Source organism: Macaca fascicularis, chromosome 12, assembly GCF_037993035.2.
Source record: "Macaca fascicularis isolate 582-1 chromosome 12, T2T-MFA8v1.1".
Classification (NCBI taxonomy): Eukaryota; Metazoa; Chordata; class Mammalia; order Primates; family Cercopithecidae; genus Macaca; species Macaca fascicularis.
The window spans coordinates 104,576,462-104,604,140 of NC_088386.1; positions in this window are offsets into that span (position 1 = coordinate 104,576,462).

Consider the following 27,679-nt stretch of genomic DNA (forward strand, 5'->3'; position numbering starts at 1 on the left):
TAGCCCTGCTCCAGCTCTCGCTGGTCGGGCTGCAGCAGCTGACCAGCACCGATCGTCCGGCACTCCCCAGTGAGATGAACCCAGTACCTCAGTTGAAAATGCAGAAATCACCGGTCTTCTGTGTCGCTCGCGCTGGGAGTTGGAGACTGGAGCTTTTCTTATTCGGCCATCTTGCTCCGCCCCTGTCCTTGTATTATTAAAACTCAAAAGAGAACTTTAAAATATTGTCCTTGTATTATTAAAACTCATAGTCCTTCATAAGGACTATGAATATACGAAAACACAAAAATATTCAGTAGTAGTTACTTTATTCAATAAATCAGTCAGTCCATTGTCAACCAATATTTAGAGTGTCTACCATGGGCGGGGCACTGATCTACATACCCGGGACACAAGGAGGATTACTGTGCTTGAGGATATTATTTTCTAGTAGAAGGAGACAAGCAATAAATAACAAACAGAATTGCTGAGTGTAGTACGTAGTATGTTAAGGTGGTTAGAAAAAAGAAAGTGCACAGCAAAGAGTGTGTTCAGGAGTGCTGGGAGACAGAATGGGGAAGTCCATTGCAGATTTAAATGGAGTGGTCAAGGAGGACTTCATTGAGGAGACATCTGAGCAAACATTTCAGAGGTCAGAGAACTAGTCATGAGGACATCGCAGGGAGATGCATGCCCAGTGGGGTGAGTAGTTCTTGCGATGGCCCTATAGCAGGAGTGCCTAGTTTGTTGGAGGAACAGCAAGAGGAACATTGGGGCTGGAGCAGAGCAAAGCAAGGTGGAGAGTTGTATGAGAAAGGGCCAGAGAGAGAACAAGGAGTGACAGCTTTGCAGTCTACCATAAAGACCTTGGTGTTTATTCTGAGTGAGATATGGAGACTTTGAACAATTTTGAGCAGAGAGTGAATAAGATTCAACTTATATTTGAAAAGGATCTCTCTATTGGTCATATTCGTAATAGACCGAATGGGAAGGCACGAGCAGAACCATGGAGAGCAGTTAGAAGGCAATTGCAGTAATTCAGGGACAAGGAGATGGTGGCTCAGACCCATATGGTGGCATAGAAGTGGTGAGAAATAGTCAGATTTTAAACATGCTTTGAAAGTAGAACCAAAGGGTGTTTGTGTTTGCTTCTTGGGAAGGATTGAGCTTATAGCAATCGTCTTGGTTGTGAATTGAATTCTGTTGATATAGTTGAAATTCTGAGTGCTTGAGCCTCCTCAACTTTTCCAATGCTGAAGAGAGAATGCCTAGGGTAGCCATCTTAGTTCAGTGTGGACTCATGTTTGACCCTCATTAAGGATGGGAAGAATTTACTCCAAATATGCAGGCTTCATTTTGCATCCTGTTGATGGATGTTCTTTATCATAATAAGAAATGTGTATTTCATGAAATCAAAAGTTCATTTGGTGAAGGAAGCCTATTATAGTCTTCAAAAACATAATTATCAAAATGGTTCGTTTACTAAAACATTTAGAGTCAGTGTAAAAGATCAATGAATGAAGTGGCTTCTAGAGACAGACTTGCCAGTTGCAAATCTCCGTGCTGCTACGTAATTAGTTTCTCTTATTTACTTTATTCACCCTATCTTATAGCATTGTGAGCATTAAAGAAATTTACATACCTGAAGAACTTGGGACTTCCTATATAATAGTAAGTACTGTAAAAGTATATGTGAATACTATTATTTCTTTTGTAATGAAATGCCATATTACAGTCTATGGCTGCCTTTGAATACCTGTCATTATTTCTTTTCTTTTTCTTTTTTTTTTTTTTTGTAGCTGCAGATGGGGACCAGTTCCTCCCATTTTTTAAAAATTATACTCTAAGTTCATTTCTTCCTCAAACTCTTCATTAGATCCTTAGCTGATCCCTTACCTATGAAGATAGTTAATAACCATCTTCTGTTCTCTGCATGTACTATTAATCCAAAAAAGCCTGGTTACTCTGTGGCTTCATCCAGTTGCTCCACAAGAATGATTTCTACATCAATGGGAGTCTATTCCATGTTATCTAACAGCCTCCATCTACCTATTGATGTTCCAGTTGGAAGTCTCAAAATTATTCAAAACATATTTTAAACTAATTTTAGAGATTTTTGTTGTTAGCAATTTGGCACACTAAAGGTTATGAAAGGTTCCTGTAACATAACATCAAAACATGCTTAATAAAAATATTTTTTAAACTGCCATTTTAAATACATTCATGAACTTGCTAGAAATCTGCTAGATGCTAGACAAAGCCCACACACTTAGAATAGTTTTCCTTCTTACCAAATAGAGGTCAAGAATGCTCTAGACATTGAATACATACCCATTTTAATCTCATACAATATCTTTCAGAGAATAGAAGAAGAGGAAATACTCCCTAATGTATTTACTAGCCTGTAAAACCTTGATACCAAAACCTGAAAATAAGAATGAGAAAGTAATGCTATAATTCAATATCATCCAAGAATAGAGATTCAAAAACCCTAGACAAATGTTAAGAACTGGATTCAGCACTGAATAAAAAATTCACATGCCTTCATGAAGTAAAGTTTATTCTAAGAACAAAAAGTAGGTTTGTATAGATTGTATAGATTGTTGTATAGATTTATAGATTGTATAAACAATTAATGCAATTTCCATGGGTACCAATCAGTGGAGTAAACCACATGATCATTTTGCAAGATGTAAAAAGTTTTTGAAAGAACTAATATTCATTTATGATGAAAACTCTTAGCAAACTAGAAATAGAAGGAAATTCATTATTATGATGAAATGAATATTAAAAAAATTAAAATTCAGTATGTTAATGTAAAACATTGAAAGCTTTTCCTCTGAAATCAGGACAAGACAAGGAAGTTGGCTACCTCTGCTTTCCACTTCTATTCAATCTCCCATATTTTAAAAAAAGAAATAAAAAGTATAAGAATTAAAAAGGTACAAGCCCATAATTATTTCCAGATAACATGTTTTTTGTACATAGAACAAAATAAAAAATATTTAACATGATTTTGTACCTAAAACAAAATATAAAAGAATGTGAAAATAGAATATTGGATTCAACAAGATAGTTTTACAAAGCAATTGGATACAAAATCCACTTATAAAAATTTGTTGCATATGACATATTTTTATGTACCAGCAACAGAGAGTTAAAAAACACATTTTTAAAAAAGATAACATTAAAAATGATACATATGGTATTGCATATTTCAAAAGTGCTGAAAGAACAGACTTGAAATATTCTCACTACAAAAAATGGTAAATATGAGAGGTGATTAATATGTTAATTACTTGATATAATTTTTCTACAATGTATACAAATATCAAAACATCACATTGTGCTCCATAAATGTATACAATTATTATTTGTCAATTAAATATAAAGGTTTAAATAAAAAACAAATCTAAGAACAGATGTGCAAAGTAACTAATATCCAGAATAAACTCAATACAAAATGATAAGAAAAAGAATCTATCATAAGAATAGGCAAAGATTTGAGTGAATCTTTCACGAAAGAGAAAATCCAAATGGCTCATAAACATAAGGGAAGGTTGCTCACTTTACTAATGATTAGAAAAGTGTAAATTAAAATCATGTACCAGTTATAGAAAAATTTTAAATTCTGATAGTACCATGTGTTGGTGGGGATGTGCGGCAAAGGTACCTCTCTCACAGTGCTGGTATGAGTGAACTTGGTACAACCACAGCATGAAAGCGTTTGCCTTCTCCAGAAAAGTTGAAAATGTGTATAATCTATAACCAATTTTAATCCTAGAGAAAGTTTTGTACAAGTGCACCAAGAAAAATATATTGAAATGTTTATAATAGTCCCAAACTGAAAACAACCAACTTATCTATCAACTATACACCAGATAAATAATTTATGGTACATTCATACAAAAGAATACTATATGGCTGTGGACATAAAACTACAGCTGCACATTAACAGAGATTAATCTCATGAACAAATGTTCGTCAAAGGTAGCAAGTTACAAAGGAAAACGTAGTCGGAATTTATAAACAAATTTCAAAATCAGGAAGAATTAAAACATGTTGTTTAGTGATGAATTTATTGATGGTAAACTATCAAGAAAAGCAAAGGAATTAGTATAATAGAAGTTAGGATAGTGGTTATCTTTATAGGATAGGAAATGGGATGTGATCTAGGATGGATGGGAAGTTGGGGGTGGCTTCTATGTATTGGTGATGTCCTGTTCCTTAACTTAGGTAAGGGTGGCAGGGAATTACATTAATGATTGTTATTGTATAAATCTATCGATCCAGCCATCCATATGTCCTTCCCTTCCCCCATCCCTCCATCCATCAGTTCATCTATCCACCAATTCATGCCTCTGTCTATTTATCTATTTCTTTCTGGATATATTTCACGGTTAAGAAAAGTTAAAAAGGTTATTATGACTAAAATACCTATGTGCTAGATGTACCCATAAGCTTGTTAGGAAAACTCCTCTAGGATATCAGCTTATTCACTGGCTTTTTCTGAGTATTCTGTATCAATAATACCCCACCTGGTAACTAAATATTTCAGGAGAAAAAATGCATTTGAAGAGATATAGTATTTGAAAAGATAATCTTCAAAGATGAAGTTCATGCCCAAATACTAATTATTCTTTGACTTTGAAAGTAATTACAGCAGTCTGTCATTACTCTTTTTCTCATAGAAAATAAAGGCAAATTAGAAAATACACATTTATAATTAAAAATAATTAATCTTTTGTTAATAAAGCATTTCTTTGTCTTTGTCACTTTCCCCAGATATTTAAAGCTAACACATATCATTTTTGTTTGTTTTGCTAGCTATGCTATTAGGATTTAATTAAATGGATGCCAACAGCAAGTAAACCATCTCCAAAGATGCCATGAAGCTCTCCTAATTGCAGGAAAATATCAGAGGCACTTGATTTGAGTCTTTCAAGTATGAAAATGACAAATTCAGTCTCAACAGACCTATAGTGAATGAGGTGAGTCATTTTTTTTTTTTTAACTGAAAAGCTCTGTTTTCAGAAAAATTTGGAGTGGCAGAGTTTCAGTTGATCCACGGAAGATAGTACTTTTATTCCCCCAAAGCATCTCTCAAACTGTCAGGCTTTGACATAGATGCTTGTTATTAGATCACTTCTACAAATAGTGTAGACATTGGCTCTAATAAAATGTAATATTTGGCTTCCCATAAATTATATTCAAGAGTTTAGTGGTGTACCTGATATTTCTTAGAGGTGATCTCTAATGATTTTGGGACCCAATCCTTCAATTGGAAATCATGTGAAATTCTACTTTTTGTTTGTTGTGCAAAATATATTTTGAAAATCCTTCATATAAAAAGATAGATGCAGCGTGAAAGCAACTAAACAAATCTGAGGTTGGTTTGGTAATAGATACACAAGTGCTTGTCGTTTTAAGTAGATTTTTATACAATATTCATTTTGAATAATCAGTTGGGGACCACTGGGCCAGCAGACATTAGAAAAGAAATCCAAATGGAATTAGATGTATTCATTGCTTGTGAGTACCTCCCAAAGGAATGCAAAAGGCACAGACCTTGCAAATACAGAATGGATAAGACAATAGGATGAGGACCCCAAGGCAGCAGGAATGATTCTAGGAGTGTATGCCAGCGACCTCCCAGAGGGCAGTGTAGGGCACAATGCCACATAAGGCTTTACACTGTCTCAAGTGAGGGTGTGACAATGGACATGGGTTCAGCACATTACTGTTTATATTTTTTCTACACAATCAGCTCTTCAGTCGACAGGGAAAACTACACTGTATTTTCCATTTGGGGAACAAACTTACATGTTTGGCTAAAAGGAACATTTTCATTTTAACTTAAAAGTTGATTCATCTGCGAATTTAGCAAATAGTGATGCAACAGAGAAGACTTATTTGTTGAGCATAAGTGTGTGAGAGAATTGGTATGCAGGAAGTGGGTTCGATTAATGCAGCAACAATCATTAAATATGTAATTTTAAAAATGCAAATTTCAAATACTAGAGAGGAAACCAATTTGATAGCCATAAATCGGAAGCAGTCATATCTAGTGCTGAGTGAGATGCTGAGAGTGATGCCAAAACCAGAGTGACCCAAGGTGAATTTTATTAGTTGTTTATAATAGACTATTAAAATAGAGACCATGGCATTTTAAAGACACTATGACTCTTTAAATCTAAAATAAACACAAGAATTATGGTTGAAATTACAAATTTATGCTCACCTTCATATCTCAGACATATTTTAGATGAACATAATGAGATTAAAGATTCTGGGTTATATCAGCATAAAGAAAAATCATCTTTTTCTCAATTTTGTTGACATTTAATGTATAGAGTATAAAATGAGCAAAATATAAGTGTACTGATTGATGGATTTTTACAAATGCATACACTCATGTGAAACAATGACCAAGATATACAACATTTCCACCATCATAGAAAGTTCCCCCGTGCCTTTTTCTAATTAATCTTCTCCTCCTTCCACCCTCAGGAATCATCTTTCTGATTTCTATTACCATGGATCAGTTTTGTCTATTCTAAAATGTCAGATAATGAAGTCATATAGTATGCTCTATTTTGGGCCTTTTTCTAGGTTAACATAATGTTTCATCCCTATGTTTATTTTAGTAATACATTTCTTTTTATTGCTGAGAAGTATTCTAACAATATATGTGGTATAGGTGAAGATATCACAATTTATTTATTTTCCTATTGTTGGACATATTAGATTGTTTCCAGTTTTGGCTATGGTGAGTACAGTGGCAATGAATATCCTTGTACAATTCATTTTGAACATAAGTGTATGTTTGCTTTTATAAGAAACTCAAATAGTTTTCAAAAGTGAATTGCCACTGGTATTCTTACAAGTGATATATGAGGTCCATTCACTCTAAAGACTCACCATTTGGTATTTTCTGTCTTTTTAGTATAATCAGTTCTAGTGGGTATGTAGTGTTATCTCACTGTGGCTTTAATTTGCATTAGAATTTAGAAGATTAAGTCTATTAAGCAACTGTTTATGTGCTAAAAGCCAATCTGACTATCTTCTTTTGTGAAATGTATGTTTAATATTTTTATTCACTTTATAAGTGGAGTTGTTAAAGTTCTTAATTTTGGTGAAGTCTACTTTATTTATTTTTATTTATGACTATGCTTTTTGTGGCCTGAAAAATCTGCCCACTTCAAGGTTACAAAGATGTTCTCTTATGTTTTCTTCTGTGCGATTTATAGATTTCCTTATGTTTAATGTTTTTAATCCACATCAAATTAATTTTTGTGTATCATGTGAGGTTCAATTACTTTTTATTATTTTAAAAATAAGTATATAAAGTTATCCCAACACCATTTATTAAAAATACTTTCTTTGCTTGTTTTATTTCATGGTAATATTGTTGAAAATATATTGTACATTTCTGAAAATATATTGATCAAATACGAGTGTGTCTATTGGTTCCACTGATCTGTCTGTCTGTCTTTTTACTGATACCTCACTGATTTAACCTTATAGTAAGTTTGAAACTCTGGAAATATAAGTATTCCAACTTTGCTCCCTCTTAAAGATAGTTTTGGCTATTCTAGGTCATTTCAATTTCAACATAAATTTTATAATCAGCTTTTCAACTTCTATTAAAAAATCTATTGGGATTTTCTTTTTTTCTATTTTTTTTATTATGCTTTAAGTACTGGGGTACATGTGCAGAACATGCAGGTTTGTTACGTAGGTATACATGTGCCATGGTGGTTTACTGCACCCACCAACCCATCATCTACATTAGGTATTTCTCCTAATGCTATCCCTCCCGTAGCCCCCCATCCCCCAACAGACCCCAGTGTATGATGTTCCCCTCCCTGTATTCTCATTGTTCAACTCCCACTTATGAGTGGGAACATAAGGTGTTTGGTTTTCTGTCCTTGTGTTAGTTTGCTGAGAATGATGGTTTCCAGCTTTATATATGTCCCTGCAAAGCACATGAACTCATCCTTTTTTATGGCTGCATAGTATTCCATGCTATATATGTGGCACATTTTCTTTATCCAGTCTAACATTGATGGGCATTTGGGTTGGTTCCATGTCTTTGCTATTGTGAACAGTGTTGCAATAAACATACATGTGCATGTGTCTTCATAGTAGAATGATTTATAATCATTTGGGTATATACCTGGTAATGGGATTGCTAGGTCAAATGGTATTTCTGATTCTAGACCCTTGAGGAATCACCACAATGTCTTCCACAATGGTTGAACTTATTTACACTCCCACCAACAGTGTAAAAGCATTCTTATTTCTCCACATCCTCTCCAGCATCTGTTGTTTCCTAACTTTTTAATGATTGCTATTCTAACTGGAATAAGATTGTGTCTCATTGTGGTTTTGATTTGCATTTCTCTAATAACCAATGATGATGAGCTTTTTTTCATATGTTTGTTGGCTGCATAAGATGGCAATGCATGTATAGATCAATTTGTGGAGAACTATTATCTTTAACAATATGAAGTCTTCAAATCTAAGAACATAGTATAGCACTCTATTTAATTATATCCATACTTTCTCTCAATAATCTCTTTCATCTATTCTTTAAATTTATTATATATTTGTGCCTGTTAATGAAAATGTTTTTATTTTAATTTTATTTTATAATTGTTTATAGTAGTATACAGGAAGATACTTTTTGTATATTAATCTTGTATCCTACAACTTTGTTAAGTCAATTTTGGTTTTAGTATGTGTCCTAGGATTTTCTATGCACAGGACAATGTTGCATGACCATATTGTCTACAAATATACTGTTTTTACTCTTTCCTTTTCAAATCTTACATCTTTTCTTCTTTTTCTTTTTTGTTCTTTTTTTAAAAATCATATTTCACTGACCGGTAAAATATTGCATAGAAATGGGCAGAGAGAATATTCTTGTCTTGTACTCTTAGGGGGAAAGCATTCATTAATTCACCATTATGAAGAATAATGATGTTAGCGATAGGTCTTTGTAGACGATGCTTATCAGAATGAGGAAACTTCTGTCCCTAGTTTGCTGAGAATTTTTTCATGAATCAGTTGCATTGTTTCAAGTGTCTTTTCCACATTTCTTGAGATGATTTTGTAAAAAAATTTCTTATCATGGTGAGTTGCATTTATTTTATTTCAAATGTTAAACTAACCTTGCATTGCAGGGATAAACCCCACGTGGTAATGATGTATTATTCTTTTTATATATTACTGGGTTTAATTTGCTGATGGTTGATTGAGTAAGATTGCATTCCTGAGGTTTATTGTGCCACTAGGTTATACTGGCCTCATTAAAGAGATTGATAAATGTAACTTCACTACTTTCAGAAGGAGTATTTGTATAGAATTGATTATTTATTCCTTAATTTTCTGATATAATTCACTAGTAAAATCATCTTAGTTTGGAGTTCTCCTTGTGTGAAAATTTTGGTTAGGAATTCAATTTCCTAAAGACAAAGAGCTATTTATATTTTCCTTATTTAAAAATGTAACTTGTGTCTATCAAAGACCTTGTTCATTTTCTTCCAGTTATTAAATGTATTAGCATAAATTTGTTTATAACATTCCTTTATTATCCCTTTACTATTTATGGAATCTACAGTGATGCTTCCTTCTTCTTTCTCTATATTGGTAATTTTCTGTAAGGTGTGGTATGAGAACCTACTGATGTGGCTCTCATAGCTCTTTCCTATTAAGAGCTAGCATTTCCCTTTTGTGGCCTTTTCATTGTAAAGCATTAGGAGGCCCCTTCAGGATCTGCCTGGACTTAGCTGGCCTGGTAAGGGAAGAGAGGAATGAAAATACAAATGAACTAACAAATAAATGTTAGCCAGTATATACTAGCACAAGTTAAGGGAGTACCTGTAGGATTGGATATTTTTGTTGATTAATTAAGGAAGCTGAAACATAAAACTGATAAAGGGAGACTTTATGGGCTTGGAGGCATTTTTTCGAGATGCAATGTTGAATATGTTGCAAATATCTCAGTAGATGGTTCCACCTTGCTGCTAGGGTGGTTCCTGAAAGACTGCAAAAAGTGAGGACTCCTTCACAGTGGTGTTTCAATTGCTTCAATTGCTATAGCAGAAAGTGATGGAAAGAATAAAAGGGTCAGGTAAGGGAGTATGCTGAAGTGGATATATTACATGAGAACAAAAGACACACCCCAGCGTTATATTACACAGGAAGACCCAGAAGACATACCATTAACCAAAGTCATCCAGAAAGCACTGGCAAGAGAGGCATCAGCAACATCAGTGGTGGCTTTTCAGGTCAGGACTGATGATATGAGGAAATTCACAGAGCTTGGCTTATTCCTGACAATGGGTACAATGAGACCCCAAACCAGGACAGGAGGGGTAGTGGCTCTCAACTGCCCCAATTTGGGGTGCATGCATCGTTGTAATGACCAGTAAGATCAGTGTGGCACACAAGGAAGATTGACCTTCAGAGAAATGTGGAAATGGTTAACAGAACACAGCCTCCATAGAAGAAATAGATGGGAAGCCAATAAGGGTACTGCTTAACTTATGTAATCAAAAGAAAACCAGAATAGATGAACAGATGGCTGAAGGCAGTTGCTCTTATTTTAAAAATTATAATATTTTTGCACAGTTTTCAGCCTGGAATCAGTTGATAAAGAGGTTGGTTGGTCCCCAGGACAAAAGGTCTCACAACACCATGATGTGTATACTGTGTGATCCGCATCTTTTCCCCAAAATAGTAAAACATGCTAATTATACTTATTTCTTATTCCTGTTTTCTGTTGATAAATTCCATAAGGAATCTGAGGAGTAGGTTACAGTTAGGAGTCTCTAAAATTGGCTCTCCACTAACAATTAAGCACTCGGAATTCAAATTCCAGTGAGTCTAGAAAGCCTCACCACCTCCTCTCTATATTTTCCCCATTTCTCATTGAGCCAGATATGCACAGTGTACCTTAGAAATAGCTCAGGGTCTTACCCAGCTCTCCTTAGTTGATAAAAATACCATGTTCTGAAAACATCTTTGATTCTATTTGCTACAATACTGAAAAAAGTGTCTGTTACATCAGGTTTCTAACACTGGTGCCATAGTTTTATTAGGCTAGTTTAATAATTCTTTTCAAATAACCTCAAATATCTCTTATTACTTTGATAAAAATCTTGTTACAAAATAGTAATACATGGCAAAAATGAAAACGTTTCTCTCCACTTAGAACACTATTTTATTTCTTGGTATATATTTTTCATTCTGTACCTTCCTGTATACAAGAAAATGTGTAATAATCTTACAGATATTAGACATTGAAGGACATGATGGGCTATCAATCAGCTGCTAGGAAAAACTAAGAACAGATAATATGACAGGTTCGCAGTATTTAGACATATCTTATCACAAGGTCAGAAGGGAATCTTATGACAGAAGTAAATATTGTAAGTTACTATGTGCTAATCCTCAAGCAGAAAGTTAACTCCTGAGGGCATGGCATTGTGGGCTGCTATGAGTGCTTTTGACTACCTATAAGGTTACAATTAGTGGAGAAGTTGAAGCTAAAGGGTATTAATCCATGTACTTACAATATGTCCCTTGTATACTTTTGTAACATTACCAAGAGCATTGCGAGCAGCCTCCTTATGACATTTTATTAGATGTCTGTGCTTTTGTTCCTCCAGAATTTCCCAATCTCATCAGTCAGTCAGCTCTTAAGCATATCAAAACTTAACAACAATTTGCTCCAATTTTTTTCTGTGAAATTATGTTTTCAAGTCCTTAATTCTTAGAGCTCTGATACTCATTGTTTTAAGTTTTCATTGTATTTAGAACATATGCAAATACAGCTGGTAAATCTGTAATTGAATATCTGGTGAGATTTGGCTTTGGCCATCTTCCACTGGAAATGCAACGGTCATGGACATTTCCAAGTCTGCCTGTGACCTGATACATGACTCTTACCACTGCCTGTCTCACTCATTTATATTCATTTATTATGAAGACAACGATAATACTCTATGTCAAGATAGCAAGAATGGTTGTGTCCCAGCTAAGGATTTCTTTTTATTTTACGTAATTTGATGTCTTCATTCATTTGTGCTGTTATAACAGAATGCTATGGATGCGGTAATTTATGCACAACAGAAATTTATTTGCTCATAGTTCTGGAGACTGGGAAGTTCAAGTTCAAGATGCTGGCATTTAGTGTGCAGTGAAAGCCTTTTTGCTGTATCCTCACAAAGAGAAGGCAGTAGAGCAAAAGAGATAAATGCTGTGTTTTTACACAGCCAGAGAGCAAAAGAGAAAGCTAACTAAATGCTGTGTGAAGTGTCTTTTAAAAGGGGCTTAATCCCATTAATGAGGAAGGAGCCCTTGTGGTCTAATCACCTCTTAAATGTTCTACCTCTTAATATCACCACATTGGAAACTTGAATTTTGAAGAGGACACATTCAAATCATGGCACTCCACTTTTTAAAAATCTCTGTGATGGCAGGACAGTAACAACCATGATTTTCTCCTTTGTATCTCCTTCATCCTACCTTATTTGCTATGGTACTCAGGTACTTTTGCCTTGCCAATCTTAAATAAGTTTGGCTTATGGCCTTGGACAATAATGTTTATATATTGATTTTTAAATTCGTTGACTCTACTGTTCAAAAAATTTCTTTTTTTTCCTAACACTTAATTGTGTCTTCAAAGCAAAATTATTAAACTTCCTTTCAATACCATTCTAGAGGGACAGGAGATTTCCTTTTATAATATTTCATCTTTAAAACACACTGGGATATTTATCACAATATATTTACTTTCCCCCAGTACAGAAAGTATTTGCATTAGGCCAGGCGTGGCGGCTCAAGCCTGTAATTCCAGCACTTTGTGAGGCCGAGACGGGCAGATCACGAGGTCAGGAGATCAAGACCATCCTGGCTAACGTGGTGAAACCCCGTCTCTACTAAAAACTACAAAAAACTAGCCGGGCGAGGTGGCGGGCGCCTGTAGTCCCAGCTACTCGAGAGGCTGAGGCAGGAGAATGGCGTGAACCTGGGAGGTGGAGCTTGCAGTGAGCTGAGATTGGGCCACTGCACTCCAGCCTGGGCAACAGAGTGAGACTCCATCTCAAAAAAAAAAAAAAAAAAAAAGTATTTGCATTTAAGAGTAGTCATCCATATAAAGCAGTTTTGATGCTAAAGAAGCCACGGCATTTAAAACAGACTATTTCTATTTTTATTTTATTGTTTTTTAGAGAAGGAGTCTTACTCTGTCGCCCAGGCTGGAGTGCATTGGCCCGATCTGGACTCACTGCAACCTCTGCTTCCTGGCTTCAAGTGATTCTCCTGCCTCAGCCTCTCGAGTAACTGAGATTACAGGCTCCTGCCACCATGCCCAGCTAATATTTGTATTTTAGTGGAGACAGGGTTGCACCATGTTGGTCAGGCTGATCTCAAACTCCTGACCTCAAATGATCTGCCCACCTTGGCCTCCTGAAGTGGTGGGATTACAGGTGTGAGCCACCGTGCCTGGCCAAAACAGATTAATTTTACTTAACTCTGTAGAAGCCAAATTCTCTTCCAATTCAACCTTCAACTTTCCAAATCTGTGCCTGCACACCCAGCAGCATAAAATCATACCTTCCTCCCTGCCACCAAGTCAAAGATGTAAAATAACAAATCACGCTGAATATGTGGACCGTGTGCTGGAGGCAGATTCAATCTTGCCAACATTGACTAGAGCAGGATTCTCCATCTGCTGCCTGCATAATCAATAACATGTTTAGGTGTATATATTAGGTAGATAAGATGAAGGAGAATAAAATGGCTAAATTAAGGAAGAAAGCCATATTGTAAAACTAGTAATGACTTTTCCATTGGATTGGTAATTTCTGTTTTATCAAAGGCACACTGCTGAGCAAGACCATTTCAGCTTCCTTTCTAGTCTAATGGGGAAAAAAAGTAATAGAAGTTTCATAGCTACCATTAAGAATATATTGGCAACTCTCTCATTTGCAAGTAGCCAAAGCCTGATTTACATCAGTTTAAGCAAAGAAAGAAATTTATTAACATATAAGTGAAAAGTTCAAAGGATGTAGCAGTTCAGGAATGACTGGATCTTAGGGTTCAAACAATGTTGTTAAGGCTACATGTCTTCATCTTTCAGCTTCCAACTGTGCTGCATCTGTGTGTATATCATTCTCAAGCAGGCTCCGTTCACAGAGGCAAAGGAGACCGCCTTCCTCTCCGGGTCCACACATTAATTGTTCAGTAACTTCAGGGACAATAGAGATCCTACTCTGACAGGTCTGGCAGAAAACACAAAGCAAGAGTCTGTTCTGTTTAGTCTGGATTGGGTTGTGCCCACACCCATGATGGGAGGACAGGGTCAGTCCATTTTGACTGCTTACAATGTTCACAAAAACGGGGAGTCTGTTAACAAAATAATGGAAAAGGAATGTTGGCCTGGAAAAACCAATGGACAGCTCTACAAATGCCCAGCTCTACTACTTTGAACTATGCCTATTTTTTTTTTTTTTTGGTGGATTAAATTTTACTTTGTTGTTTCCACATTGGGAATACACAACTTGGACAACTGATGCCACAGAAACCAGCTCCAGCCTTAAGGAACAGTAGATATAGAGTTGCTGTGCTTGGTGGAATGAACACAAGGCTGGAACATCCTTGCCATTCTCTGCACATCTATAACTGTATATACTTCTATACCATTGTGTCTCTTTTCTGCTAACAGTGTGTCTTCCTCCCTAGGCCGAGAACTTCTTCAAAGTAGGGAATTTGGCAATTCATCTTTGTATTGTGAGTGTTTAGCCCAGTGTCTGACAGTGAGTAGGTACTTATATGTCTGTTGAATAAATATACAGATGATAAACTAAATGATTTTAAGATGCAGAGTTTATTAGCATCAGTACCGTAACCAAAATCAGAGAAAGAGGCCCTATTAGTCTTGTTCCAGAATTTGTGACTCAAATATTTTAGTATAAATGCTTTCATTATTATTGTTGTTGTTGTAAATAACCATAGAAAGCCCTTAAATTTATATAATACTTTGCAATTTTCGTTATCACTTTGACCTTAAAACAATCATGTAAGTCTCTCAGAGTAGTTATTATAATCCCTATACTGCAGGTATGGTATAGTGTGTTTAGGACAGATTCCTATAGATGTGCAGCTAGTAAGTGTTCAAGCTAGTACAGAAAGTTAGTTTTGTTCTACTAGTTGGGCATGGTGGCTCATCATGCCTGTAATTCCAGCATTTTGGGAGGCTGAGATGGGCGGATCACTTGAGGTCAGGAGTTCGAGACCAGCCTGGTCACCATGGTGAAACCCTGTCTCTACTAAAAATACAAAACTTAGTCAGGCATGGTGGCAGGTGCTTGTAATTCCAGCTGCTTGGGAAGCTGAGGCAGGAGAATTGCTTGAATCCAGAAGGTAGCGGTTGCAGTGAGCCAAGAATGCGCCATTGCTCTCCAGCCTGGGCAACAGAGTGAGACTCTGTCTCCAAAAAAAAAAAAAAAAAAAAGTCTTATTCTATAATGGGGTGGGTTTCCCTCCACCCCATGATTCTTCTTTATTATGAATAGTCTATGGATTTTCCCCCATGGTTCTTCTTTATTTAAAGTACTATATGGCGGCATGAAATCCCAGGACATCTAAAAATAAAGAACATCCTGAAAGAGAGGCAGATCTGAAAAAGAGGGCAGGTGGGGTCAGCAAAGTCACAATACCATCAACTTAAGTTGTATATTAAGGGAGAAAACATACAGATTCCCTAGACTGAAGACAAGGTTTAACAGGCTGCTCTTGCTATCCATGTGACCATGCACAAATCAATCACAAAAACCTGTTTTCAAGATCTCCTATGACGAAGTATGTTGAGAGCTTTTCATATTGCTATGGTCTGAAAATCATGTGGCCATAACATAGAAAGGGGAGTACAAAGAGAATTATTTTTTTATTTTTATTTTTTTAAATTATACTTTAAGTTCTAGGGTACATGTGGATAACGTGCAGGTTTGTTACATATGTATACTTGTACCATGTTGGCGTGCTGCACCCATCAACTCGTCAGCAACCATCAGCTCGTCATTTACATCAGGTATAACTCCCAATGCAATCCCTCCCCAACCCTCCCCGTGATAGGCCCCAGTGTGTGATGTTTCCCTTCCCGAGTCCAGGTGATCTCATTGTTCAGTTCCCACCTATGAGTGAGAACATGTGGTGTTTGGTTTTCTGTTCTTGTGATAGTTTGCTGAGAATGATGGTTTCCAGCTGCATCCATGTCCCTACAAAGGACACAAACTCATCCTTTTTTATGGCTGCATAGTATTCCATGGTGTATATGTGCCACATTTTCTTAATCCAATCTGTCACTGATGGACATTTGGGTTGATTCCAAGTCTTTGCTATTGTGAATAGTGCCGCAATAAACATACATGTGCATGTGTCTTTATAGCAGCATGATTTATAATCCTTTGGGTATATACCCAGTAATGGGATGGCTGGGTTATATGGTACTTCTAGTTCTAGATCCTTGAGGAATCACCATACTGTTTTCCATAATGGTTGAACTAGTTTACAATCCCACCAACAGTGTAAAAGTGTTCCTATTTCTCCACATCCTCTCCAGCACCTGTCGTTTCCTGACTTTTTAATGATTGCCATTCTAACTGGTGAGATGGTATCTCATTGTGGTTTTGATTGGCATTTCTCTGATGGCCAGTGATGATGAGCATTTTTTCTGTTGGCTGTATGAATGTCTTCTTTTGAGAACTGTCTGTTCATATCCTTTGCCCACTTTTCGATGGGGTTGTTTGTTTTTTTCTTGTAAATTTGTTTGAGTTCTTTGTAGGTTCTGGATATTAGCCCTTTGTCTGATGAGTAGATTGCAAAAATTTTCTCCCATTCTGTAGGTTGCCTGTTCACTCTGATTGTAGTTTCTTTTGCTGTGCAGAAGCTCTTTAGTTTAATGAGATCCCATTTGTCAATTTCGGCTTTTGTTGCCATTGCTTTTGGTGTTTTAGACATGAAGTCCTTGCCCATGCCTATGTCCTGAATGGTATTACCTAGGTTTTCTTCTAGGGTTTTTATGGTATTAGGTCTAACATTTAAGTCTCTAATCCATCTTGAATTAATTTTTGTATAAGGAGTAAGGAAAGGATCCAGTTTCAGCTTTCTACTTATGGCTAGCCAATTTTCCCAGCACCATTTATTAAATAGGGAATCCTTTCCCCATTTCTTGTTTCTCTCAGGTTTGTCAAAGATCAGATGGCTGTAGATGTGTGGTATTATTTCTGAGGACTCTGTTCTGTTCCATTGGTCTATATCTCTGTTTTGGTACCAGTACCATGCTGTTTTGGTTACTGTAGCCTTGTAGTATAGTTTGAAGTCAGGTAGCGTGATGCCTCCAGCTTTGTTCTTTTGACTTCAGATTGTCTTGGCAATGCGGGCTCTTTTTTGGTTCCATATGAACTTTAAAGCAGTTTTTTCCAATTCTGTGAAGAAACTCATTGGTAGCTTGATGGGGATGGCATTGAATCTATAAATAACCTTGGGCAGTATGGCCATTTTCACGATATTGATTCTTCCTATCCATGAGCATGGTATGTTCTTCCATTTGTTTGTGTCCTCTTTTATTTCACTGAGCAGTGGCTTGTAGTTCTCCTTGAAGAGGTCCTTTACATCCCTTGTAAGTTGGATTCCTAGGTATTTCATTCTCTTTGAAGCAATTGTGAATGGAAGTTCATTCATGATTTGGCTCTCTGTTCATCTGTTACTGGTGTATAAGAATGCTTGTGATTTTTGCACATTAATTTTGTATCCTGAGACTTTGCTGAAGATTCTTATCAGCTTAAGGAGATTTTGGGCTGAGACAATGGGGTTTTCTAAATATACAATCATGTCATCTGCAAACAGGGACAATTTGACTTCTTCTTTTCCTAACTGAATACCCTTGATTTCTTTCTCTTGCCTGATTGCCCTAGCCAGAACTTCCAACACTATGTTGAGTAGGAGTAGTGAGAGAGGGCATCCCTGTCTTGTGCCAGTTTTCAAAGGGAATGCTTCCAGTTTTTGCCCATTCAGTATGATATTGGCTGTGGGTTTGTCATAAATAGCTCTTATTATTTTGAGATACGTTTAATCAATACCGAATTTATTGAGCATTTTTAGCATGAAGGGCTGTCAAAGGCCTTTTCTGCATCTATTGAGATAATCATGTGGTTTTTGTCTTTGGTTCTGTTTATATGCTGGATTACGTTTATTGACTTGCATATGTTGAACCAGCCTTGCATCCCAGGGATGAAGCCCACTTGATCATGGTGGATAAGCTTTTTGATGTGCTGCTGGATCTGGTTTGCCAGTATTTTATTGAGGATTTTTGCATCGATGTTCATCAGGGATATTGGTCTAAAATTGTCTTTTTTTGTTGTGTCTCTGCCAGGCTTTGGTATCAGGACGATGTTGGCCTCATAAAATGAGTTGGGGAGGATTCCCTCTTTTTCTATTGATTGGAATAGTTTCAGAAGGAATGGTACGAGCTCCTCCTTGTACCTCTGGTAGAATTCAGCTGTGAATCCGTTTGGTGCTGGACTTTTTTTGGCTGGTAGGCTATTAATTATTGCCTCAATTTCAGAGCCTCCTATTGGTCTATTCAGGAATTCAGCTTCTTCCTGGTTTAGTCTTGGGAGAATGTAAGTGTCCAGGAAATTATCCATTTCTTCTAGATTTTCTAGTTTATTTGTGTAGAGGTGTTTATAGTATTCTCTGATGGTAGTTTGTATTTCTGTGGGGTCAGTGGTGATAACCCCTTTATCATTTTTTAATGTGTCTATTTGAATCTTCTCTCTTTTCTTCTTTATTAGCCTTGCTAGCGGTCTATCAATTTTGTTGATCTTTTCAAAAAACCAACTCCTGGATTCATTGATTTTTTGGAGCGTTTTTTTGTGTCTCTATCTCCTTCAGTTCTGCTCTGATCTTAGTTATTTCTTGCCTTCTGCTAGCTTTTGAATGTGTTTGCTCTTGCTTCTCTAGTTCTTTTAATTGTGATGTTAGAGTATCAATTTTAGATCTTTCCAGCTTTCTCTTGTGGGCATTTAGTGCTATAAATTTCCCTCTACACACTGCTTTAAATGTGTCCCAGAGATTCTGGTATGTTGTATCTTTGTTCTCATTGGTTTCAAAGAACATCTTTATTTCTGCCTTCATTTCTTTATGTACCCAGTAGTCATTCAGGAGCAGGTTGTTCAGTTTCCATGTAGTTGAGCGGTTTTGATTGAGTTTCTTAGTCCTGAGTTCTAGTTTGATTGCACTGTGGTCTGAGAGACAGTTTGTTATAATTTCTGTTCTTGTACATTTGTTGAGGAGTGCTTTACTTCCAATTATGTGGTCAATTTTGGAATAAGTGTGATGTGGTGCTGAGTAGAATGTATATTCTGTTGATTTGGGGTGGAGAGTTCTGTAGATGTCTATTAGGTCTGCTTGCTGCAGAGATGAGTTCAATTCCTGGATATCCTTGTTAACTTTCTGTCTCGTTGATCTGTCTAATGTTGACAGTGGGGTGTTGAAGTCTCCCATTATTATTGTATGGGAGTCTAAGTCTCTTTGTAAGTCTTTAAGGACTTGCTTTATGAATCTGGGTGCTCCTGTATTGGGTGCATATATATTTAGGATAGTTAGCTCTTCCTGTTGAATTGATCCCTTTACCATTATGTAATGGCCTTCTTTGTCTCTTTTGATCTTTGATGGTTTAAAGTCTGTTTTATCAGAGACTAGTATTGTAACCCCTGCTTTTTTTTTGTTCTCCATTTGCTTGGTAGACCTTCCTCCATCTCTTTATTTTGAGTCTATGTATGTCTTTGCATGTGAGATGGGTCTCCTGAATACAGCAGACTGATGGGTCTTGACTCTTTATCCAGTTTGCCAGTCTGTGTCTTTTAATTGGAGCATTTAGTCCATTTACATTTAAGGTTAAGATTGTTATGTGTGAACTTGATCCTGCCATTATGATATTAACTGGTTATTTTGCTCGTTAGTTGATGCAGTTTCTTCCTAGCCTCGATGTTCTTTACATTTTGGCATGTTTTTGCAATGGCTGGTACCGGTTGTTCCTTTCCATGTTTAGTGCTTCCTTCAGGGTCTCTTGTAAGGCAGGCCTAGTGGTGACAAAATCTCTAATCATTTGCTTATCTGTAAAGGATTTTATTTCTCCTTCACGTATGAAACTTAGTTTGGCTGGATATGAAATTCTGGGTTTAAAATTCTTTTCTTTAAGAATGTTGAATATTGGTCCCCACTCTCTTCTGGCTTGTAGAGTTTCTGCCGAGAGATCTGCTGTTAGTCTGATGGGCTTCCCTTTGTGGGTAACCCGACCTTTCTCTCTGGCTGCCCTTAAGATTTTTTCCTTCATTTCAACTTTGGTGAATCTGCCAATTATGTGTCCTGGAGTTGTTCTTCTCGAGGAGTATCTTTGTGGCGTTCTCTGTATTTCCTGAATTTGAATATTGGCCTGCCCTACTAGGTTGGGGAAGTTCTCCTGGATGGTATCCTGAAGAGTGTTTTCCAACTTGGTTCCATTTTCCCCCTCACTTTCAGGCACCCCAATCAGACGTAGATTTGGTCTTTTTACATAATCCCATACTTCTTGCAGACTTTGTTCATTTCTTTTCCTTCTTTTTTCTTTAGGTTTCTCTTCTCGCTTCATTTCATTCGTTTGATCCTCAATCGCTGATACTCTTTCTTCCAGTTGATCGAGTCGGTTACTGAAGCTTGTGCATTTGTCACGTATTTCTTGTGTCATGGTTTTCATCTCTGTCCATTCGTTTATCACCTTCTCTGCATTAATTATTCTAGTTATCAATTCTTCCACTTTTTTTTCAAGATTTTTAGTTTCTTTGCGCTGGGTACGTAATTCTTCCTTTAGCTCTGAGAAGTTTGATGGACAGAGCCTTCTTCTCTCATCTCGTCAAAGTCATTCTCCGTCCAGCTTTGATCCGTTGCTGGCGATGAGCTGCGTTCCTTTTCAGGGGGCGATGCGCTCTTACTTTTGGAATTTCCAGCTTTTCTGCCCTGCTTTTTCCCCATCTTTCGGTTTTATCTGCCTCTGGTCTTTGATGATGGTGACGTACTGATGGGGTTTTGGTGTGGGTGTCCTTCCTCTTTGTTAGTTTTCCTTCTAACAGTCAGGACCCTCAGCTGTAGGTCTGTTGGAGATTGCTTGAGGTCCACTCCAGAACCTGTTTGCCTGGGTATCAGCAGCAGAGGCTGCAGAAGATAGAATATTGCTGAACAGCGAGTGTACCTGTCTGATTCTTGCTATGGAAGCTTCCTCTCAGGGGTGTACTCCACCGTGTGAGGTGTGGGGTGTCGGTCTGCCCCTAGTGGGGGATGTCTCCCCGTTAGGCTACTCAGGGGTCAGGGACCCACTTGAGCAGGTCCCTTCTCAAATCTGTCCCTTCTCAAATCTCAACCTCCGTGTTGCGAGATCCACTGCTCACTTCAAAGCTGTCAGACAGAGTCGTTTGCGTCTTCAGAGGTTTCAGCTGCTTTTTGTTGTTGTTGTTGTTGTTGTTTAGCTGTGCCCTGTCCCCAGAGGTGGAATTTACAGAGACATGCAGGACTCCTTGAGCTGCTGTGAGCTCCACCCAGTTCGAGCTTCCCAGCAGCTTTGTTTACCTACTTAAGCCTCAGCAATGTCTGGAGCCCCTCCCCCAGCCTGGCTGCTGTCTTGCCCTGAGTTCGCAGACTGCTGTGCTAGCAATGAGGGAGGCTCCGTGGGCGTGGGACCCTCCCGGCCAGGTGTGGGATATAGTCTCCTGATGTACCCGTTTGCTAAGATCCTTTGTAGAGCGCAGTATTGGGGTGGGAGTTACCCGATTTTCCAGGTGTTGTGTGTCTCAGTTCCCCTGGCTAGGAAAAGGGCAAAGAGAATTATTAATAGGATGCAGAACACATGCCAAGTAGAGATGTTATTAGCAATATAAAGAATCAGTTTGGGTTTGGGCAGCACTGAAATCAAGATTATTCAAATAGATTGTCTTGATATGAGTGTAGTACTCATATCAGTAGCAAAAATGTAAAGGCCAACTGCCACTTATTTCAAGGTATTATCTTCAATGGTAACTGAAGATTTAAATGATCATAGAAATTAGTGCAAAGTACAATAGGCAAATTTTGAGCATAAGCAACAAAGGCATAATAACCAAAGGTGGCAGTTTTTAATGGTGCTCCCTGAAAACATTTATTTTCTCTTCTTTAGAATACAGAATAAGTCTGTAAATGGCTTAACAATAAATTCCTTTTTAAGTGGAATCTGGTGTTTAGTACCTTTGTTTAGGACCAAGGTGTTTAGTACCTGTCCCCATACCCCATCTCTGACTTTGTAAAGCAGGACTTAGGACAGCTGATATATAATAGTCAATACAGAACTCTGTGGCAGTAGATGGTGGCCTAACAGTTCTTTATGAGTAGGGTGCCTTATATTTGAATATGTGCATGAGCTTCAGAAGACACATGAACACCTGAAATTAAATGAAAATATTGTATGCCTGAACTTGGAAATACTGAAAAAGGGAGAAGAAACAAAAGCTTTTTTTAGATTATCACACACATCTTTCTAAAAAAAAAAATTAAGAACACTGTTGTAGAGTCTCGCTAATAAACCTAGTAACATGCCTCTTGCTTCAAAGTTACTTTGTCTTGGATGTTCAACTCCATGATTATTACCATTAATAATCTCTGGTTTCCTATTTCTCCAGTGCTGTGCTTAATCTTTTCTATATTAATTTCAGCATTAAACATTGGATTTCTAAAAGTATTCTTTATTATGTGATTGAGTTTGCACTTATATAGTATGACATACATTCTAATATCAAGACTGCTTGAATAATGTCTAGTTTTCATATAATTACTTTCTTTATTTCTCAGTTAAAATTGGCAGTAACTCCCAAATATATTCAGGCTCATTTAAATGTTCCAAGTATCCAGGAAAGAAGTGTAAAATGAAGATAGTCACTGTGTTTTTTCTCGCTTTCACTATCTTCTTACTTGGGATACATTCTCAACACTGATAGACAACCAGCTCTTTTGCATAGTTGAGATAGGGCTTTCTCTGGTAATCCCAAGTGCCTACCACTTCTTGTGAACACAAAAAACACTTTTAAATCTATGCCATTTGGTAACTTGTCATTTTCTGCTATTCTTTATGATATATGCTTTATTGTTGCTGTCTATTTTTTGTCTTATTTGCTGTGTAACTTTGCATCTTTATTATCTTCTCTCTCCTCATAGGTGACAAACTATTAAAATGAAAGAATAATAACTCATCCTATTTTGTAATCTTCCCTAATTCATAATATAATGATACCAGATCATCAGTTTTATTTGATTAATCAAGTGAAATATATTTTTTTCTCATGCCCTACAATCTTTTCATCCATTAAATTTCTACTCTAAATCTTCCTAAGAGGAATATCTGCTATTATCCAGGATTTTGTTTCATATCAATAAATGAAAAATTATAGGTTAGTAATTTTCTATCTCTTTCTCATTACTATCTTTAAATAGTGGGTCTCCAGTTCATATGCCTGCAGAGGCCGGGTGGCTGACATGTCTGTGTATCAACGATGACACTTTTAATAATTCCCAGGACACTCCGTGCTTTCATAAAGCAAAAATGCTAGAAAAGTGAATCTTTCCAATGCTGTACTATGTATATGTAAGAAATTGGACAAAATATTCTTTTAAAAGGGTAGAATAGCTCATTAGTGGCCCCAATTAGGTCAGCCTATTTATCTCATAGTGCCAGCTGCACAGCAGAAGCCAAGTGAAAGAATCTTCATAGATATTCACAACAATCTAGAAGTCCAGAGGTCTTGTGCTATCATCAGATGTTTTTTGGTCCATTAAACAATTACTGTGACTTCAGGGTTGCATTAGGGGGAAAAGTAATAGCAGGAAGACAATACTAGGGACTAATTGGGTATTCATCATGACAGATGAGAGCCTCTCCCGGGCACAAAACACAAAGACTTGGTCGAACCAATCAGTAACAAAGGGAGAAAAACAGAAGGGCAAATGCTCTCCCCATAGCTGGGAGATGAGAATAAAATTCCAAGGGAGACAGAATTGGCATAAAACAAAGGAAAATTTAGCATGTTTGGAAATATTCATAGCTCCAGGAATATATTCTGTCCTCCAAAGACTCAAGACATAAAATTAAAAGATGAGTCTAGCTAATGTTAAAAACAATATGAAAAGTAAAGTACTGTGGTTTATTTTCTTTATACTTTTCTGTGTTTTATGTAAGTATGTAAAAGTACCAATTACATAAAACATGAGTTTTATGGTTTTACATTGTTGTGTGATATGCAAACATAGAAAAGTCTCTCTTTAAGGACTTCTGAGAGACAGTTGTTTCAGGATTTCTCGTGGTTCTGTATAGCTTGTGAGCAGGAGACCTAACTGTCTTTTGTCCTAGACTGTTGTTTCAAGGATGTTTGCATAATAGACAGCCTCGAATGATGAAGACACTGTCTCCCCCAGGAACCAGAGGAAGATTTGATTACAGTCTTGGTAAATAGTGTTAGTATCACCTTGTGGAACAAAGGATGTGCATGCTAACTGCCCATTATAAATAGTTTGGGTTCCCTAAGCTCTGGGTTTCTCTCCTGTAATACAATCTATTGTGCATGCAGGGGACATCTGCCCCTCTTCACTTTGCTATGTGGAAAGTGGATCAAGAAATCAGGGCAAAAATGCTGATAATTTGGCTTCTGCTGTTGCCATAAATAATAAACTGTTATTTGCCTCTGACCTAGGAGTCTCATGTCTTCTATGAATATTCATAAAATTGTAAATTTCAGACTGTTTGCAGTTCTCATAAAGTTTGTTTACTCCTGAGTGTATCTTAGCATCTAATTTTAATGAGCCAACTAAATGCACATACTTACAGTGCATAACTCTGTACTTTGGGTCTAAAGCGTATGGCTTTTTTTTTTAAATTGTAGTCTATTCTTATTTGCCTTTTGTAATTTGCATTGTACTATATCTTTGGTTCCTTCTTCATGGCAAAGAGTCATTTATTTAAGCCATCCAAAAACATTAGTTTGGAATATTAGTGCAGTTTAATTGTATTTCAACTTGTCTCATCAATCTACACTATAATCAGTTTATAGTTATTTTCAAATCTAAGGTTGGGACTGTAAATATCACTTTTGCACCTGATCAGCATATCAGCTGTTCAATTAAAAATTTATTTAGTAACTTAGAATTTCCATAAAACAAGGGGTCTTTTTACCTGCTGGTAATTTTCAAATAAAATTCGGATAGCTTCTTCAAGAATTACCATTATCACACGTGAAGAGCTAAAAATAAAGATGAAGAGGTAAGATCACTTGACAAACTAAGCACAGCAATCCCAATTGACTGTGAGACAGAATGGAGGAAAAACACCCCAGCTTTGGAGTAAGATAAAAATATCTACTTAATATTTAGTTACTAATAAATCTGTAATATATGTTATATGTTAGTTTGTGTAGATTAACTGTTTCAACAAATGATCATAAATCTCAGATGCTTAACAAATAAACAGGGCAAAGGTATCCTGGTCCAATATTGGCTGATGAGTAAGCTCAGGCTCCAAGGAATCTTTTGGGGCCCAGGATTTGTTATGTGACTCCTCTATCTTTCTAGGTCTCTAGTGAATCTTCTACATAAGACTGTGAGCCCAGAGAAGAGAAACAGCTAGAAAAGGTAATATCTGCTTTTTACCATTGTGGCAGAATGGGTTCCTTGGGAAGATGCCCTAAGATTTGTGTTTAGGAAGTTTTTTGGATAATTCTCTTGGAATCAAAATCTATGGAGAAATGAAGGAAGCATGACTGGACAGAGAGAGAAGTTGAGCTGAGGCATAGTCAAAAAGAAAGCTTCCGTCAAACTACAGGAAACTCTGGAGTTGAGATGATCTCCTCATGTACAAAATTTAGGGTAAGGAGCCAGGACCCATACATGAATAGATAATTGAATGTGAGCTATTTCCAAGAAGTACATATAGCCCATGTGGTGAGGGTCCACTCTATTCAAACAAAAGCAATCACTGGAAGGGGATATTCAGCTGTGATCTGTAAGCTGTCAACATTGACAACAGCTAGAGGAATGAGTGCTTCAGTCCCAAGGAAGAAGATCTGGGTGCCATGACACAGTGTCCACTACAAATATTCTGGCTGGGAGAAGATCCACATTACTTCTGCTTACATTGTTTGCAGCAGTATGTATCTGAGTCACACAGTACCAAACTATGTTAGTGGTGGCAAATCTGCACAGGTCTGCAGCGATAGTCAATTCTTGCCTCCTCAGAAGAAAAAATTTGACCCAGAGGCATAAGCTAGAGTGAAAGAATGAGGCAAGTTTTAGAGCAGGAGTGAAAATTTATTAAAAAGCTGTAGAGCATGAACAAAAGGAAGTGAAGTGTACTTGGAAGAGGACCATGCAGGTGACTCAAAAGATCAAGTGCACAGTTTGACCTTTGACTTGGGGTCTTCTACATTGGCATACTTCCGAGGTTGCATTACTTCTACCCGGATTCTTTCCCTGGGGTGGGCTGTCCACATGCACAATGGCCTGCTAGCACTTGGGAGGGGCAGCATGCAAAGTGTGTTTACTGAAACTGTGCACATACTCACTTGAGGCGTCCTCCCCTTACCAGTGGAGTGTTCCTGTAAAGTCATATACCAGTTAAACTCTGCCATTTTGCATCTTAATGCACATGCTTGAGCCCACTCACCCGATTCCTGAGATCTTATTGGGAAGCTGATCACCAGTTTCAGGTTTTTCTACCTATTGGGAGACTTTCCCTGGCACTGCCTATGTCTGACTAGCTACCTACTTGCAACAACATTACATTAAGGAGATCTAGTCATGTGCTCCCAACAACATCTAAGGAGTTTGGGAGATGTTGTCTAGTGCAGTGCTGTTCAAAATAGCTTGATGCTTAAATGAGAAAGTAAATCCTTGATGCTTAAATAAGAAGATAAATAACAACATGACTTTCTTCATCAAGAAAGTCTTCCTGAGGAAGAAAATGTCAGTTGAAATTAACTCTGTGCTTAGTACTGTAGTTGATTTATATTCTAGTCTAGATTCCTTATAGAGTCACAAATTAATAACAGTTTATAGACCAGGACCTGTCTGAAGATCACTTTTAGAGGCGTGCACATCTCGTGATGTACCTAGGAAGAACAGAATACCTCTTACTTCCTGGGATTCCAGCCAGCCAGCTTCTAAGACCTACAACTGCATCATTCTATTTTGTCTCCAATCTTGATTTAACCTCTCTAAAAAGCAATTAATTTTTATTATCTGAGATCACTCATTGCCTTTGCTTTTCTCTTTGTTGATTTTACAATGAGTTTTAGCTGCTTATGAGATGCTGCTATTGCTGCTGTTTATTTTCCTAACTTCTGCAGGTCACAGGAAATGCTCTTAACTTTGGAAAAAGAACTTGAGGACATTGTTTAGTCTAGCACTGGGCGAATGAGTTGGGAGCATTCCAAAAAATCAGAGAGAGAAAATAAATGTGTGCAAAGATTTTGTTTACCTGCTTAAAAGTCCAGTTGCTCCTCGGCCTGGTTTTCCACCTATTTTCCAAAATGAACTAGCCCCCAAATTCTTTTATTATGCTGACTTGGGTGATCTTGAGAAG